Source organism: Canis lupus, chromosome 12 (assembly GCF_003254725.2).
Source record: "Canis lupus dingo isolate Sandy chromosome 12, ASM325472v2, whole genome shotgun sequence".
Classification (NCBI taxonomy): Eukaryota; Metazoa; Chordata; class Mammalia; order Carnivora; family Canidae; genus Canis; species Canis lupus.
Window position 1 is genome coordinate 56,601,252 of NC_064254.1, and position 20,252 is coordinate 56,621,503.

At 35.1% G+C, this 20,252-nt stretch overlaps 1 long non-coding RNA gene across 1 annotated transcript in view; it reads left to right on the plus strand.

Annotated features, from left to right (window-relative positions):
- The window catches only part of LOC112658675 (uncharacterized), a 289,995-nt gene that overhangs the window by 49,073 nt on the left and 220,670 nt on the right, over positions 1–20,252 (plus strand). The gene's annotated exons all lie outside the window — the stretch shown is intronic.

Here is a 20,252-nt window from a genome sequence, read left to right on the forward strand (position 1 = left end):
GTTAACTGTACTAGAATTAACATTTAAAAAAGTAATTTTTACAAGATGAGATAATAAATATTGACAATGATATGGAAATAAGGGGACTTTTGTACAGCAATTGGTGCAGCCACTATGGAAATAGTATGAAGGTTCCTTAAGAAATAAATATAGAACTACTATGTGATCCAGCAATCCCACTCCTGGGTATATATCCAAAGGAAATGAAATCATTATCTTGAAGAGGTATCTGCACTCCCTTGTTCATTGCTGCATTATTTGCAATATCCAAATATGAAAATAGCCTAAATATTTTTCAATGGATGAATCAATAAAGAACATGTGGTATATGACAATAGAATATTATTCAGTCCTTTAAAAAAAAGGAAGTCCTACCATTTTTGACAACATGGATAAACCTGGAGGTGTCTATGCTAAGTGAAATAACCAGAAAGAGAAAAGACAGATACTGTGTGGCATAATTTATATGTAAAATGTAAAAAAAAAAAATTTTTTTTGACTTCATAGAAACAGAATAGAACGATGATTGCCAGGCTGGAGGGGAGAGAGGTTTTTAGGGAGATAGATTTGAAAAAGTACAAACTTTTATAAAAATAATAACTTCTGAGAATCTAACATACAGCATGATAGTTATAGTTAATAATAATGTAATATATACTTGGAAGTTGCTGACAGTAGATTTTAAGTATTCTTACCACACATACAAAAAGAAATTAACTATGTGAGTTGATGGATGTATTAATTATCTTGATCATATTAACGTCATTCTACAATGTATATGTATATTATATCATCAGGTTGTGCACCTTAAATATATACAATTATATTTGTCAATTATTCCTCAGTAATGTTGCAGGGGAAAAAGTAGAATGTAGATGTTTGGAGGAGGATCACCACAGAGCTGAGACATCTCTGAAGAGGTGGTCCTGTCCAACTGATATGGTGAATCTGACAGGACACAATGAAGCTCTTTCTATGAGTGTAAGAAAAGCACACACACAAAACAACAACACCTGGAAACAGAAACTAACTACTGTTTCTGGAACTAGTTGGCACCAGCAGGAACAGATAGAGACCAGAAAGAGGAGTCTCTTCTGCCTCTGTTATGGGTTGAATCATATTCCCTGAAAAATTCATTTGATGTAGTGCAACCCCAATACCTTAGAATGTGACCTTATTTGGAAATAGGATCATTGCAGATGTAATCAGTTAAGATGAGGTCATGCTGGACTAGGGCAGAACCCTAAAATGATATAACTGGGGTCCATGTGAAAGGGCAGAATTTGGACACTGAGACATGTATGCAAGAAGAACACCACGTAAAAATGAATGCAGAAATTGAAGTGATGCTCCTACAAACTAAGGCATGCCAAAGATGGCAGCAAATCACCAGAAGCAAAGAGAGAGGCAGATTCTCTTTTATAGCCTTCTGACATTTTGATCTTGAACTTCTAGACTCCAGAACTATGAGATAATAGATTTCTGTTACAAAGCAAACAAAAGGAAACCAAAGCGATCATCAATAAACAAATAAATCAAAATTGTGTGCCATTTGATATAATATGCAATTAGAACAACACATCACATGTCCTATTTTTACTAAAAATATCTAACTAAAATTTAATCACGAGGAGGCACCAGACAATCCCAAATTGATGGATATTCCACAAAGTACCTGGCCTGTGATATTCAAAAGTGTCAAGGTCATGAAAAAAAGAGTAAAGAACTATACCAGACTAAAAGTGACTAATGAGACATGACAACTAAAGCAATGCATGATTCTGAGCTAGATCCTTTTGCTGGAAGGCAATTGGTGAAACTTCAAAGGGGTCGGAGGATTAGATGGTAGTAATGTATCAATGTTAATTTCCTGACTGTATTGCAGTTATTTAAAAGAATGTGCTTATTTGTAAGAAATACATAATAATTCCGATGTGATGGGGCATGAGACTCTCAAATATTTCTAGAGAAAATTATTTTCCGCTATTCATAATTTTTCTGCAAGTTCGAGATGGCTTCAAATTTAAATTATTTTTAAAAAATGTTTTAAAGTACCTACAAATTGTGATAGAATAAGCTTTAGAGTTTGCTTGTTTTAGATCTGTTGATAGAAATGAATTATGAATTAAATCCTTTTTAAAGTTATTTGAAAGAGAACTTTCTTTTCTATCACTATTTGGTGATTTGAGTGTGGTTTTGTGAATATGACTTCATGAATTGACTGAGCCACAAAGGCTCAAGTTTATTAGAATTACAGGTAAAATCACACATCAGTGACTAATATAAATTATAATACTACTTGCACAGACATCATTGAAATTTTTTATAAAAGAGGATATAAGGCATAAGTTATTAGATGCAAACAGCAGAACTGTTATTTACACACGACTTTTTGCACTAATGATGTAATTAAGAAGGACATGAAGTTTAGGTTTATTTTAGTTGTATTAATAGACAGTCAAGTGTGAATCTGTAAAGTCATGTAATAAAAAACCACCTACCTGTAGGAAGAAATATTTATGACGTTTATCTTATTTTGGTTTTACATATTATGTGGTTATTTGTGCTTGACTTAAAAGACACCTAGCAGTATCAATTATATTTCTGTATATATTAGTTATAAATGTTACTGTAGCTATTCTGTCTTTGAATGTAGGAACTTAGTTTTAATTTTTTTAAAGTTTCATCTGCAAAAGCTATCATCTTACCTAGTATTTTCTATTTTACTGAAGTTTTAATGTACAACTCTAAGATAATATAGTGAAATGGAAATTGCTGTTAGTGGAAGTTGTCATAAATATATCTGAGAAATATTTTAGAGCTAAGTTTTGTTTACACTGTGCTTAAAATAGGTATTTTATAGAGAGAAGTTATTAGGAAATTGTTACATAATGCCATATATTTGCAAAGTTGTTCAAGTGCTGGTGGTTTACAACGGATTAATTCTTGGTCACTTTTCCTTTCAAATAAATATGTCAGATGTCACATTATTAGACAGGAAAATGAGGTAACAGCTCAGAGAGAGCTGTTATAAATACTGTTATTATTTATAGAGATAAGTAATAGGGAGGTTTTCAAAGAAACCTTTAGAAACTCTATTAGTTCAAAGCTCTATTAAAAGCAAAGTGGTTTTGACTGGAGGAGGCCAACAAATGACTATCTAAAGGCAAAATTGTGTTTTCACAATGATCAATTCAATAAAGCATCAGTCGAGGCAGTGAAGCACTGAATTGAACACTGTAGTCAAACCTCTATAGTGAGTAGACAAAGCCACACACTTTGTTTTATTTAATCCTCAATTTAGAAGGTAGCAATTGGAACAGTTCATTTTTTCCAGATATTACTATTATAGATTAAAATTACATAGATGTTTTGAGCCCCTTAGTTTAAAAGAACTATTTAAATATTAAATTGTACCACCAGCACCAACAAGGATCATTACAAAGTGTGGTGGGATACACTGTATGATTATGATTCATGGCACTGTCAATACTTAATCATAAACCTTATAGACCAGTTTCATAAGCTCAGTATACTTGAAAGTGAAAAACTACTTCATATTTTAAGTTAGATCTACTTTTATATTATTCCTTGTCTTTAGATGCAAATATCATGCTCATGAGAGGTGAAGAGTTTATAAAAGGCATCACTGAATGCAACATTTTCACACTAGTAAGTTATTTTAACAAACCACTACTAACATACAGCTATCAATCAGTAGACCAGTGAGATTGATTTGAATTGGTGTTAAAAAATCTTTATCAGATTCCCGTGCATAAAAATGTCATCTTCTGGGCAGCCTAGGTGGCTCAGCAGGTTAGTGCTGCTTTCAGCTCAGGGCGTGATCCTGGAGACCCAGGATGGAGTCTCATTTTGGGTTCCCTGCATGGAGCCTGCTTCTTCCTCTACCTGTGTCTCTGCCTCTCTCTGTGTGTCTCTCATGAATAAATAAATAAAATCTTTTAAAAAAAAATATCATCTTCTCTCACTAGTAAGGCAGGTAGAGTTCTTAGATAGTCTACTTGACTCTCCTTGACCTTCCTATATCTACTTCTAATTTCATTGCAATTTCTCTAAGAAAAACAAAATCCTGAGCATTGTGTGAGATAAACATACCTGGTTCAGTTTGTATAGGTTGTCAAATCAATTTTTTTCGTATGCCTAGCCTAACATCCCACAGCAGTGTCAAATGATTTTTAAATTTTATTAAACTAGTTTATCATTAAATACTTGAATTTTTAAAGTTGCACAAGAAAACATGGTCATAACATAGCTTTCATCATATAATATGCCAAACATTAGCTGCAATTCTTTGTCAGGAATATGCAAATTTTCAAGTTTTATTATTCTGAGTGCAGGTACATTTCAAAGGTTTTCAAAAACATAATTATAGTTCAAATCTACTTTTCTCTAGTCAGCTATAAAGATACCTGGATGCATAGTCTTAAATGATTTGGTTTTCTTTTAATAAGGACCTTGTGAACTGATTTGCATAGCCAGACCATCCTACAAGGGGATTCTCATTTTCTGTTGACCTTAGAATCACTTTTAAGAACTGCACACTTCACAAAAAACCCAGAAAATGGATGTCACCTTTCAATAGGCTTCTGACTCAGCTTTCCTTTATGGGCTCATCTGAAACCATAGGCCTACCTCCAGTTTTCAACATAGCTACATACTCTTCCTAAAAAACAATTTACTCAATTTGCTGTTTTTTTCAATGGAAATGCCCTTCTTCATCTCCTTTCACCAAAGCAAAACCTATACAACTTTTGACGGTTACCTCACTTTGATGCCCACCTCAAATTGCATCTTCTTAAAGAAGCCCAAGCCACCCACAAAAACCGTCAGTAGTCTCCATGTCCTTTGTACCTATATGGCTTACTGTCTGTGTCACTCATGCAACTTATGCCTACTCAACTAAATGGTGCGTTCTCTGAAGTCAATGATCATGACTCATGACTTCTTTATATCTTCCATAGCCCCAATTGAGAATTCTGCACATGGCATTCATGAATTTTCAAACCTAAAAAGAATCTTAAGAAATAGTCTCAACCATATTAGGTAGTTAAGAGACCTAGATCTGAAAGGTTAAGGAAAGGATGGAAATTATATAGTTATTAAGGAATGCTGGATTTACTCCTGAGTGTTAGAATGGATTTTAATATTTTTCTCTTTATATAATATCCTCCAAGACCAGCCTTTTCACACTTGAATATGCATCAGGATCAACCAGAGAGCTTGTTAAAATACAGAATGAGGGGCCTGAAGCTCAATATTTCTGAAATAGGAGGCCTGTTGTGAGGCCCAGGAATTTGCATTCTCCTCAAGTTCCCAGGTGATGCTGTTACTAAGCCTAGGGACTACCTTTGGAATAACACTGTTGTAAGATAAAATTCTCTCATGTAAATGTTATCTCAATCATAGTTTTTCTATATTGGGAAAGAAGGATAATTTAAAACTGTTATATTAAATTTCCATCTTCTTAAAAAAATACCAACAAGGGATCCCTGGGTGGCTCAGTGGTTTGGCGCCTGCCTTGGGCCCAGGGCATGGTCCTGGAGACCCAGGATCAAGTCCCACGTCAGGCTCCCTGAGAGGAGCCTACTTCTCTCTCTGCTTGCGTCTCTGCCTTTCTCTCTGTGTCTCTCATGAATAAATAAATAAGATCTTAAAAAAAAAATACCAACAGCTTCTCTTCTAGCATGCTTTTAATTTGCTCTTGAGGATTCCACTTCTGCAATGATTCAATGATATCAATTATCAAAGCAAAAATATCACTGTTAAAGCTCTTTTTATTCATTTTAATCAAAATTCAGATCTTATTGGAAGGGACAACATGACTGCCGATAGGGCAACGACCTCTTATCTAAATTTAGCTTTCTCTCACAGGACTGAGAGCAGGGCTGATTGTAACAATTTTCTGGAAGGTAGTTTGGTGACATATTTTGAAAGCTTTAAAAATGTATGTGACTCTCATTCCACGCTCTAGCTTCTAGTGATTTATCCTGAGAAGAGAATAAAACAAGTGATAGAAGATGGAAATATTCTATATCCTGCTGGGATGATAGTTAACCAGGTGTGCAAATTTGTCAAAACTCATCAAACCATACACTTAAAAAAATATATCATTTTGTGGGGAAATTATACCTCAATAAATGTAAAGGTGGTGTTGGGAAATTGAATGAAAGCGTTTGCCATGGTTTTTGCAGTGGGAGTTATATGTATGTGAAGTAAGCCAGGGTTGCAAGTACATGTGTACCCCTAAAACTGAGAAGTAGCCTTGCAACCACTTCTCTGATTTTAAGTCCCAGAGAGTCAGAGTCATGTTAAAGACTCACCTGTTGAAAGTTCCTCAGAGCAGCAGAAAATGTTGACGTACTGATAAGGCTTTCAGAAAAGCACAGTGGTCCAATGACCTGAGTTTTTAGATTGGATTCAAGTCATTGGCTAGTTTCATTCACTCTTTTGTCTGAGGCCCTTTAAAGTTGAAGAAGTCAGTCTCAGGTGATTTCATTGTCACACCTCCCTCAGAGAGAGAGAGAAGCAGATAAAGAAATGGCAGGAGTGTTCTGAAGGGGCTTTCTGGGATGACAAATAGGTTTGCGACTTCTACATCATCTTTCTGCTTTCTCACCTCGATTGTCAGCTTCCGGAGAGTCCTTGCTCATCCTTCTGGCCTCTGAAGCCTTGTTTAACTCCTAACTATTACTCAGTAATTATGTAACAGGATTAAAATAATTCTTTACTTTTGAGTTTGTTTTTTGAAAGCTTTCATTTCAGTCTACTGGAAAGTTACTAGTGTAGTACTCTGGGAGGTTGTTAACAAGTCTCTTTGGAAGATACCTCCAACAATGTTGCACAGCATTTTTTAAACAAAACTTTCCAAATGGCATTTGTTTTCTTAAGCGACTTGCGGATTAGATTTTCTTAATTTTAAAAGTAAAACACACACACACACACAAAATGTTTTCCTCCCTATATTCTAGAACTGCAGATGAATGTGGTTTCTAAAACTTTTGCCGAGTCATATATTTTCATTAGCCACAGTGATCTTGCAACTGAAGCTTTGCTATAGGCTATGTTAAAGATACATGAGACAGAATATAAAATAGCTAGAATTTATTGTGCTACGTGGTATTGCAAAATTAAGGCTACCTGCTTTTTTTTTCATCTAAACACAGATAAGCTGACTGAAAAGATGTGTTGAGCTCCAATCTCTCAAATAATAAGACATTATTTTTTAGTTAAGACTAAAATAAAAGGCTATTAACCATGTGAGGTGAAATTGAATGGCAAATTCCTGCATTTGTGAGAATCTGCTAGTGTTCCTGATGGTTAGTTCATAGAACAAGGGCTATGAGCCCCAGAGTATGATATTATGGCATATTTATGCAAAGCTGTGGCAGAAGGAAGTCTATAGGGAAAGAGCACTCTACTGCCTCTCTTTGGGTTTCCTCTTGATTCCCTTATAAAATCTAAACCTTGCTCATGGCTGGCTTTTTGTTGAAAACTCAATTAACCTTAGAGTTTTCTACTTTGTATCTCCTATTTTTTTTCCCCCAGTGGTGCAGGTATTTGCAAACTGCTGTGTCATGTTGTATGGCAAAGTGTTTTTCACCTTGTAAGAAGGTTAAGAACGTCGCTCATGGAATCTAAGTCTAGGAGTAGGTACTGTTTGGAGATGAAGTGACTGGTACAAGGTCACTCTGCCAATGGCCCCAGAGACATATTTAAATTCAAGTCTATCTGACTCCAGGGCCCAAGCATATTCGTGCAGATACCAAAATTTAGATGCTTGTATCTACTCCTTAAATGTTCTTATTTATTTCCAGCTGCCCTTCCTCATACCCTTGTCTAAATCTTGGCAAAACTTGTTTTTAGTAAAATTGGTTTTAGTCAGTTCTTAAGTCTTCCCTCTGGAGAGCTCTTTCTAAAGTAGAAAATAATGAAAATGTGCTACATGTCTTCCATAGTTATTAGTCTTCTTACCTCAAATACTACCCTCTCACTCTGACTGCCCTGTCTCCTGTTGTTCAGTTACTAGCTACACTACTTTCTGTGGTGATTGCTGACTTTATTTCCTTCAAAAATATGTTTCACTATCTAAACTTATATTATTTACTTGTTTGCATTTGTTCTGTCTGTCTCTCCCTCTTTGAATGTAGGCTACCTTGGAGTATGAACCTCAACTACTTAATTCCACTCTTCCCTTAGCATTCATATATTAGGCGTGGACTGAAGGTTCACTAGATGTTGGTTGAATGAGTCATCACTAGGTATTTGACATTGGGCTAACAATTAGCAGGGTGGTGACATCATTCTCACACTTGGCTGCAGCTCTTCTGGTAAGAGAGCAGTATATTTTTGTTTTTAGTCACTACCTTCCTGCAAAGAGCGTTTCAAATGGGTTCCAGTGTCACTAAGCTGAAAATTATTGCCATTAATATGTTCATGTTCTACAAAGTTACATAAATGAGATAAAGAGTAAAACTATTATTCTCTTTCGATTAAATATTATTCTCTTTCGATTACATATGAGCAGTTAGTGTTTTAAAGTCTCTGAAACTAAATAATAAATAAATAAATAAATAAATAAATAAATAAATAAATAATAAAATAAAGTCTCCAAAACTGCTTTCCTGTGTGTATTCACAAGATACCACATTTTGTTTAATTATTTATTTCAGCCATTTGTACACATTTACTATTGGAGAAAAATGAGTATTAGCAAGGAAATAAAAAATCAACTCTAAGGTTTTCTTTTTACCACCTAAAGTCATTCACACAGTGTTTGGTTATACATGACTTTTTTTTTTTCTCATTTCTTGTAAATCAAGCATGTATTTTTTTCTATTGTTAAGTGAGCACTTATAGATTGCTTAATAAATGTAATTATAACCACACATTTAGAAGCTCAGTCATTTTTTAGTGCTCTGTTATGGTAAAGTGAGAGAAAGATTGACACTAAATATCACAGACAATTAACTGGTTCCTAGTGACTGATTTCTGTTTTATATGATGTTTAGTGATAATACCCTTTCCATGGTCGTGACTGTAAAATATATATTTGAATATGTGCATCTGCAAGCATATATGTGCATATATGTAGCCTGACATTGTTTTAAAGTATTTAAAGTAATTCTTAAGAATATAATTTGTTATTCATAATAATGCTTCTTAGAAGTAGGTGTTAGCTGTTTTCCTCATTTTACCAATGAGGAAACTAGGGCTCTAGGAAATTATACAACCTATCCAAGACTGAGTAATTGATACAAAGTACACCTGGGCCTTGAATTCTGGTTATCTGTCTGGTATTTCACTACCTTAAAAGAATAGAAATTAAACAGGAAATAAAAGGCAAAAATTCCCAAAACACAATTTCATTTTTTATTTTAATTTGTCAACTTTGTCAACTTTTGATTTTTGTCAATTTTGTTAGCATATAGTTCTTAATAGTATTGTTTTATTATTCTTCAATGTCATTAGGCTCTAACTCAATTTATTTTACTATTATCATTAAAACTTGGTAATCCACTTTTTAAAAAAAGTAAGACAGTTGCTGCCTTAATTTAAGCTTTAATTGCAGCCAACATAATCTATTCTAGTTAATTAATGGAAAAATGTTTATTTTAGGTTATTGATTTAGCTTACAGGATTACTGGGAAGGCTAGTGTACCAGGCTTGACCACCACTGAGCAGAGTAATACTGAACCATACCAAGAGATTGTTACACAGAAATTCACCTCTTGCTCCTTCCTGCATTATCAGCTCTTATGGGACCAGCAGCTTTAGCAGCTGCAGAAACACCATACCTCCATAACTGTGTGGCTTCTTCAATATCCATTGTAGCCCTACATTTCTCACTAAATAGAAAGCTCCTTAGCTTGTGGGAGGATTACTGAATGCATGTTATCAAGAGCTGTATCAATCACAGTGCTATAGCATAACATATACAACTCAGTGGCTTTAAACAATACTCATCCATTTTTTCTCACACTTCTACAATGTGGCTAGGTTAGCTGATGTAGACAGGGCTTGATCAGGTCGCTCTGCTTCATTGTATAGCCCTGGCTGGACTTGGCTCTTTGATGTGGGTTGAATTCATTCTGAATCCAATTGTATTCATTTGGGGGCCCAAACTGAAGGGCAACAGCTACCCTTGAGAAGCACTTACGGTAATGGGAGAAATAAGAAAAGCAAGCAGAAACACACCATGTCGCTTCCAGCCTAGGGTCAGAATTGACAAAGTCCAAAATCGAGAAGTACATTCCACCTCTAGTGCCGGGACTGCAAAGTCTCATGGCAAAGGAAGACCTGGGACTGATACTTAAACCTATCCCACCAGGAAATATCGCTTTAGGTTTCAGCCCAGGATAAAAGAAAGGCACAGCTGGAGAACTATGATAATAGAGTTTCAAAAACTGGGTGTGACAAAGAAAAGAGGTATACTACATAAAATGAATACGATGGGAAATAAAGAAAGTATATTCTGTGCAGCTTATATAAGCATAAATGTTAAAACATCAAGAGAATGTTCTCGGTCACAATTGTGATTTCTATCAAAAGATTTCTATATTGCATAAATAATATGTGGATGCATAGTAGATGACATCATAGGAATGACTGTATAAAAAGAAATCTTAGGGATCCCTGGGTGGCGCAGCGGTTTGGCACCTGTCTTTGGCCTGGGGCACGATCCTGGAGACCCGGGATCAAATCCGGCATCGAGCTCCCTGCATGGAGCCTGCTTCTCCCTCTGCCTGTGTCTCTGCCTCTCTCTATCTCTCTATGTGACTATCATGAATAAATAAAATCTTTAAAAAACAAAAAAAGAAATCTTACCAATTGTTGCACCTTAAGCAGACAAGACAGGAAAAAAATAGGTATAAAATTGATGAAGAGATTTCAAGCTGAAATAAGTTTATGTTTCTGGATATTATTTATTTAAGTCTGTTATGTAGTAGACACATACCTATGTGCTGAGGATTAGGAGAGGACGCTGATTAAATTTCTGCTGGTGTAATTTTGTGCATACACAGAAGAATAGTGACATAGGCCCCAAAGTATACTTTGAATAAGAAGTAAAAGATAGGCATTACATATTAAATACAAATCCTGTATTCTAGTTATGAACCTGAGAAATTAATGGATTACTCATTTTGTAAGACTCTACTCTTTGGCCTCAAGAAATTCTAGATTATGTGATTGCTCCAGCTCTAGCTCCAACTTCAGCTCTTTTTGAAGTTTCTAGCACCCTTACCATGGTTCATCAAACACTCTGTAACCATTTATTTTCCAAGACCAATCAGTATTTTGTCAGTCTGGTTAGTAATGATTGTATAGTCCTGGTTTAGTGGAATCTTCTCCTATATAACAATACCATCATGTAGTGAAAGAAGAGAAATATTTCAGTCATTTCCTATTCTTTCACAACACTGGGGAGAGCCTTCATTTCAAAAATTTGAAATGTTAGACCTTTGCCTTAGCAGCTCAAATCTTTCCATGCCATGGGAAAGATTAAGCTACAGCTGCATAGCAATGTATATAGTATTATAGTTAAACCAATTAGAAAAGGGCCAATAAATTCAAGAGATGATAAAACTATAAAAAAGATAAAAAGGTAAATATAAATAATTATGTTATATATGATTTCTTTAAGCACTGAGTTGTAAAAGGCTGGTAAAAAAGTTTTAATTTTAATTTGATTTCACCAGGTGTAAGAGAGCCCTATTTTCTCTTACTCTAATATATTTTCCTTACAGCTATGCTTATTTTATGATTATTTTAAATCATTTTTAAATATTTTGAGTACTATAAAACATTTTATGTTGTATTTAGGAACTTAGTCGATGAACTAGATCATTTAAAAATGTTAACTGCCTTAACATTCAAATACTTAAAATTCTTCCCCAATAGCAGAAAATACCCCTAATTTTACAGTGGATGATAATGGAAGGAAAAGAATGCTATACAAGAAATTGAATTGTTAAAGGGTATTTAAGAATGAGCAAGATACTATTACATAGAGATAAACAACCCAATTATTAAAATCAGCAAATGATTTATTCAGCTTCTACTTTTTTGTTATGCTAGTTTTATTTTTTAAATACACTCTACAATAAGTGCTACAGTTAAAAATTTAGAGAACAGTTATCCATGTAGTGCTTAAAATCATCTCAGGTGCCACCAAAGATAAACATACCACATGTGTTGAGGAAAGCAGTGTAGAGTATTTGGTGAGTTTTTAGCAAGGAAATGACACAGGTTTACATTTTAACCAGGTTGTTTGACGGCTAAGTAAGGGATATTTTTTCCCTATTAATTTTTCAAAACCTCTTGACTTTTACCTTTTTTAAAATTAATAAAACTTCCCTTTTAGAGCACTTTAGATCCATAGCAAAATTGAACAGAAAGTGCAGAGAGTTTATATATATTCATTGCATACACGTACATACCCTTCCCCGCTATCAGTATCTCCCACCAGAGTGGTACATTTGTTAGAATTGATGAACCTCCATTAACACACCATTATCACGTAAAGTGCATAGAGTACATTAACGTTCACTCCTTTTTAAATTTTTTTAAATTTAATTCCAGTATAGTTAACATACAGTGTTGTATCAATGTCAAGTGAATAATATAGTGATTCAGCAGTTCTATACATTGGTCAATGCTCATCATAATAAGTGTATTCTTAATCCTCTTCACCTATTTTATTTTATTTTAATTTTTTTATTGGAGTTCAATTTGCCAACATATAGCATAACACCCAGTGCTCATCCCGCCCGGTGCCCCCCTCATTGCCCATCACCCAGTCACCCCAACCCCCCCCTCCCACTTCCCCTTCCACTACCCCTTGTTCATTTCCCAGAGTTAGGCTCTTCACCTATTTTACCCACCACCTCATCCCACCCACCTCTCCTATGGGAACCATTGTCTGTTTATATTTAAGAGTCTGTTTTTTGTTAATCTCTTTTTTCTTTTTTCATTTGTTTTGTTTCTTGAATTCTGCATGGGTGTGAAATCATATGGTATTTGTCTTTCTCTGACTTACTCACTTAGCATAATGCATTCTAGCTTTATCCATGTCATTGCAAGTGGCAAGATTTCATTCTTTTTCATGGCTGATTAATATTCCATTATATGTATCAGTCAATGGGTATTTAGACTCTTCCCATAATTTGGCTATTGTTGATAATACTCCAATAAACAAATGGGTGCATTTTCCTTCCAAATTAGTGTTTTTGTATTCTCTGGGTAAATACTTAGTAGTGTGATTACTGAATCATATGGCAGTTCTATTTTTAATTTTTAGAGGAATTCCAATACTGTTTATCACAGTAGCTTCACCAGCTTGCACTCCTACCAACAGCATGCAAGGTCTCCATTTTCGCCACATTCTCACAAACACTTGTTGTTTCTTGTGATTTGGTTTTAGCCATTCTGACAGGTGTGAAGTGATGTCTCATTGTGGTTTTCATTTGCATTTTCCTGGTGATGAGAGATGTTGAGCGTCTTTTCATGTATCTGTTGGGCATCTGTATGTCTTCCTTGGAGAAATGTCTGGCCATGTGTTCTGCACATTTTTTATTTGGGTTATTTGATTTTTTGATATTCAGTTGTGTTTTTTATCTATTTTGGATACTAACCCTTTATCAAATATGTCATTTGCATATATCTTTTCCCATTCTGTAGGTTTCTTTTAGTTTTGTCGGTTGCTTTCTTCACTGTAGAGAAGATTTTTATCTTAATGAAGTTCCAATAGTTTATTTTTGCTTTTGTTTCCCTTGCTTCAGGAAACATACTTAGTAAGGACTTGCTATAGCTCATATCAAAGAGGTTACTGCCTGCGTTCTCCTATGGATTTCAGTGGTTTCCTGTCTCACATTTAGGTCTTTAATCCAATTTGAATTTATTTTTATATATCGTGTAAGAAAGTGGTCCAGCTTCATTATTTTGCATATAGCCGTCCAATTTTCCCAACACCATTTTTTAAACTTTTTCCCATTGCATATTCTTGATTCCTTTGTTGAATATTTATTGACCATATTATCATGGATTTATTTCTAGGCTCTCTATTCTCTGTTCTATTGACCTATGTGTCTCTTTTTTTTTCTATGTGTCTCTTTTTGTGTGTCATAGTGTTTTGATTACTAAACTTTGCACTGTATATTGATATCTGGGATTATCATATTTCCAGTTTAGTTATTCTTTTTCAAGATTGCTTTGGCTAGTCAGTCTTCTATGTTTCCATACAAATTTTAGAATTATTTGTTCTAGTTCTGTGATAAATGCCATTGGTATCTTGATAGGGTTTGCATTAAATCTGTAGATTGCTTTTGGTAGTATGGGCATTTTTTACAATATTTGATCTTCCAACTTAAGAACATGAAATACCTTTACATTTGTTTGCATCACCTTCGATTTCTTTCATCAATGTTTTATAGTTTTTAGAGTACAGGTCTTCCCCCTCCTTGGTTAAGTTTATTCATAAGTATTTTATTATTTTTGTTGCAATTTTCAACAGGATTGTTTTCTTAATTTCTCTTTCTGCTACTTCATTATTAGTGCATAGAAATGCAATGGATTTCTGTACATTGATTTTGTATCTCATGACTTTACTGAATTCATTTATTAGTTCTAGTAATTTTTTGATGGAGTCTTTACAGTTTTTTATATCTTGTATCATGCCATCCACGAACAGTGAAAGTTTTACTTTTTCTTTACTCATTTGGATGCCTTTTATTTTTTTGTTGTCTGATTGCTGCGACTAGGACTTCCAGTACTATGTTGAGTAAAAGTGGTGAGAGTGGACATCCTTGTCTTGTTCCTGATCTCAAAGGAAAAGCTCTCAGTTTTTCCCTATTAATTATGATATTAGCTGTGGGTTTGTCATATATGGACTTATTATATTGAAGTATATTCCCTCTAAACCTACTTTTTTGAGGGTGTTTATCATGAATGGATGTTGTACTTTGTAAAATGCTTTCTCTACATCTATTAAAATGATCATGCGGTTTTCATTCTTTCTCTTGTTGATGTGATGTGTTACATTGATTTATGAATATTGGACAACTCTTGCATCCTAGGAATAACTCTCATTTGGTTGTCATGAATGATGTTTCTAATGTATTGTTTGATTGGTTTGCTAATATTTTTGCATCTATACTTATCAGAAATATTGGCCCGCAGTTCTGTTTTTAACAGTGTCTTCATCTGATTTTGGTATCAGGATAATAATGGCCTCCTAGAATGAATTTGGAAGTTTTTCCTTCCTCTTCTATTTTTTGGAATAGTTTCAGAAGAATAGGTATTATCTCTTTTCTAAATATTTGGTAGAATTCATCTGTGAAGCCATGTGATCCTGGAGTTTTGTTTGTTGGGAGTTTTCAATTACTGCTTCAATTTCATTGCTAGTAATCAGTCTGTTCAAACTGTTTCTTCCTGCTTCAGTGTTGGTAGATTGTATGATTCTAGGGATTTAGCCATTTCTTCTAGGTTGTTTAATTTGTTGGCATATAATTTTTTATATATACTTTCTTACATTGGTTGTATTTCTGTAGTCTTGGTTACTATTTCTCCTCTTTTGTTTCTGATTTTACTTATTCGAGTTCATTCTTTCTCTTTCTTCTTCTTCTTCTTCTTCTTCTTCTTCTTCTTCTTCTTCTTCTTCTTCTTCTTTCTTCAAGTCTGGTTAAAGGTTTATCAATTTTGTTGATCTTTTCAAAGAACCAGCTCCTGGTTTCATTATCTCTTCTTTTGTGATTTTTAGTTTCTATTTTATTTATTCCTGCCCTTATCTTTATTATTTCCTTCTTTTTAATGCTTAGGGATTTGTTTATTCTTCTTTTTCTAGATCTTTTAGCTGTAAGTTTGGGTGGTTTGTTTGCAATTTCTCTTACTTCTTGTGGTAGGTCTATATTGCCATAAACTTCTCTCTTAAAGCAGCTTTTGCTGCATCCCAACAATATTGGACATTCTGTTTTTCTTTTCATTTGTCTCCATATACTTTTTTTAAACTTTCTCTTTGATTTCTTGGTTGATCCACTCATTATTTAGGAACATGTTTATAGGACTGTGGTAAAAAAAAAATGCATGATATGACTTGTTGTTTTGAATTAGTTTAGATTTGTTTTGTGGCCTAACATGTGATCTATTCTGGGGCATATTTTATATGTACTTGGAAAGAATATGCATTCTTCTGTTTTAGGATGGAATGTTCTGAATATATCTATTAGATCCATCTGGTCCAATGTACCATTCAAAACCATTGTTTCTTTATTGATTTCCTGTTTGGATGATCTTTCCATGCATATTAGTAGAATGTTACTATTATTACTATCATTACTTACTGTTAATACTATACTATTACTTGCTATTATAGTATTACTATTGATCACTTCTTTAAGTTTATTATTAGCTGCTTTGTGTATTTGGGTGCTACCATGCTAGGTGCATAAATATTTACAATTGTTCTATCATCTTCTTGGACTGTTCCCTTTATGGTTATATAGAGTCTTTTTTTTTTTTTTTTTTTTGTCTTTTGTTACAGTCTTTGTTTTAAGGTCTATTTTGTTCAGTGTAAGTATTACTACCTCAGCTTTCTTTTCACTTCTATTTGCATGATACTCTTCCCTCTCCTTATTTTTAATTTGCATGTGTCTTTAGGTCTGAAATGAGTCTTCTGTGGCCAGCATATCTCCATTGATGGAGTGTTTAGTCCATTTACATACAAAGTAACCATTGATAGATATATACTTATTGCCATTTTGTTATCTGTTTTATGGTTGTTTTTGTAGTTCTCTATTCTGCACTTTTCTTGTTCTCTTCTCTCATGGCCTGCTGGCTTTCTTTAGTGATATACTTAGATTCCTTTCTTTTTATTTTTTTATGTGTCTAGTACGAGTTTTTGACGAGTGGTTATAATTAGGTTTATATATAATATCTTATGCATATAGCAGTCTATATTAAGTTAATGGTCTCTTAACTTTAGACTCATTCTTTACTTCTCTCCCATCCACCCACCCCCCACATGTTTCAGGTATATGGTGTTATACTTCACATCCTTTTACTTTGTGAATCCCTTGGCTGATTTACACAGCTATACTTAATTGTACTGCTTTTGTGCTTCCTACTTTTCTTACTTCTGCTTAGGTCTTCTTTTCCACTCAGAGTCCTTTTAACATTTCTTATAGGGTAATTTAGTAGTAATGAATTTCTTTAGCTTTTGTTGGTCTAGGAAACTCTATCTCTCCTTCTATTCTGAGTGATAGCCTTGCTGAATAGAGTATTCTTGGCTACAGGGCTTTTTTCTTTCAATATTTTGAATATATCATGACACTCTGCAAGATTTCTGCTGAAAAATCAGCTGATAGCCTTAGGGAGTTTCCCTTGTATGTGATTGTTTTCTCTTATGGCTTTTAAAATTCTGCCTTCTTGGGATCCCTGTGTGGCGCAGCGGTTTGGCGCCCGCCTTTGGCCCAGGGCGTGATTCTGGAGACCCGGGATCGAATCCCACATCGGGCTCCCAGTGCATGGAGCCTGCTTCTCCCTCTGCCTGTGTCTCTGCCTCTCTCTCTCTCTCTCTGTGACTATCATAAATAAATAAAAATTTAAAAAAAATAAAATAAAATTCTGCCTTCTTTTGCTATGTATTTTTGCCATTTTAATTACTACATGTCTTGATGTGGACCTCCCTGGGTTCATTTTGTTGGGGGCTTTCTATGCCTCCTGGAACTGGATTTCTATTTCCTTTCTCAGATTCAAGAATTTTCAGTTATTATTTCTTCAAATAAATTTTCTGCCCCCCTCTCTCTCTCTCCTCCTTGTGGGATTCCTATAAGGTGATCCTCTTTGTTCAACGAGATTGCTTTCCATTGCTGATCCATTCTTCTGGTTCTTCTAGTCTACTATTTGTTCCCTCTAGTGTATTTTTAATTTCAGTTATTGATTTCTTAACCTCTGATTAGTTCTTTTTTATGTTTTCAATCTCTTCGTTCATTGTGTCACTAGGTCCTCCACTCTTTTCTCAGGTCCACTGAGTATCTTTATGACCATTACTTTTAATTCTCTATCAGGATTTTACTTATCTCCATTTTGTTTAGTATTAGTACCTTGCTATGATTTTGACCTTTCATTCATTTGAGGCATATTCCTCTGTCTCCTCCTTTCGTCTTTTTGTGTCTGATTCTATGTGTTAGGAAGGTCAGCTGCATCTCCTGATCTTGAAAGTGTTGGCCAAAAGAAGAGGTCTTGTAGTGCCCTACAGTGCAATGAATGTCCCCTGTTCATCTGAACTTGGTGCTTCAGTGTATCTCCTGTGTGTGTTGCATATGCCTTACTATTGTAGCTGAGCCACTTTTGCCTTCAATTCAGTCATCTGCAATGACTCTCTTTGCCTGTTGTGGGCAGGGTTTGGTTCCTGCTCTATTAGTGGGCCAGTCTGACTTGGGCTTCAGATGTGTCAGACATGGAATTTGACAGAGATTCAGTAGCACTTGAACTGCAGGTTGCTTTCCTATGTTATCCCCTGATCTTTTGTTGGTAGCTTAGGCCTACAGTTGGGGCCCCAGTTGGACTGATGTATGTTCTTATCTTCCACTCTCTCTGATGCTGAAGTCATTTTGGAGTGGTGCTGGCACCCGTTAGGGCTTCTTTCACACCACCATACTTGTGGCACTACTTTGGATGGGCTCTCTCCAAGGGTGTTTGGAGGAGGCTAGTTGGCAGAAGAACTTGGGAATGGAGCATGCAGTGCCAGCAAGGTCCACATAAGTCTGCTATGGAAGGGGACTTTCAGCCTGAGAAAACTCTGGCCAAGACCTGCAGGGTTGGAGGGGGCAGGTCCATAAGAGTGTGTGGGGGTTGCAATTTACTGTTAGCAAACTTGGTGGAGAGTGTTGATGTTGCAATCACTTGTTCTCATGGGTGTCTCTATGCCTAAGCTGTGGAACAGAGGAGGATATTTTTTCCCATCAATTCCTTTTTCTCTTGGAGAAGTCTCCCAAAGACCCCTTCTCCTCCAGCATATGTTCTGAGATTAGTAAATGAATCTCATTCCTGTATACTCCAGGCATTTTTCAAACTGCTACTTCTATTCTATACTTGGGGGGCTATTTGTTGTGCTATCTCTTTAAGGGCAGGGATTATGCCCTCCCAGCTCTCCCAGAGCCTACCCCATTGATTTTTAATGTTCCAGGTTTAAGCTCCACCGAGTGTTAGGTTCTTCTGGTTTTCAAAGTCAAACATTGTGGGGATTCATCTTCCATGTGCAAGTACCCTATACATGGGGTGCCTGATATAGTTGTCTGTTCCTCTCTCTACTCCACATTTGTTGTGTACCTCTCTCCTGCTGACAGTACAATGGCTCTATCTGGCTCCCAACCACATTTCCACCTTCCCACCTTCTATCATATTTCCTCTTCTTATAGCTGTAGAGAGTCTGCTGTGCAGTCTTTGGATAACTTTCTGGGTTGTTTATACTGGTGTGGGGATTATCCAGCTGTATCCTTGGGACAAGGTGAGCTTAGGATCCTCCTTCTCTGCCATCTTTCCTGGAAGTCAATCTGTGAACAGTTTTCATTAGGGTTCACTCTTGATGTTGTACATTCTATGCATTTTAACATATGTGAATTATATATATCCACCAGTGTAGTATCATGAAGAATAGTTGAGGGTCTTAAAATCCTCTATGCACTATCTATTTATTCCTACCTCCTACATAGGCCCTGGATAACACTAATCTTTTCACTGTCTCCATAGTTTTACCTTTTGTAAAATGTCATATAGTTGGATTTATATATTATTAGCCTTTATAGGTTGGTTTCTTTCACTCAGTAATATGCATCTAAGTTTCTTACATGCCTATTCATGGTTTGATAATTCATTTCGTTTTAGCACTGAATAAAATTCCACTATACCACTGTGGGTGTACCACAGTTTATTCATTCACCTACTGAAGGGCATTTTGTTTGCTTTCAAATTTTTGCAATTATGAATAGAACTACAGTGAACATCAATGTTCAGGTATTTCTGTCAAAAGAAATTTTCAATTCCTTGAGTAAATACCAAAGAGTGCCAAATTTTTGGATCATTTGATAAGAATACGTTTAGTTTTGTAAGACACTGCTAAACTGTCTTCCAAAGAGGTTGAATCATTTTGCATTTCCACCAATAAGGTATGAAAGTTCCTATTGCTCCTCATCCTCAGCAGCATTTGCTATAGACAGCATTTTAGATTTTGATGATTC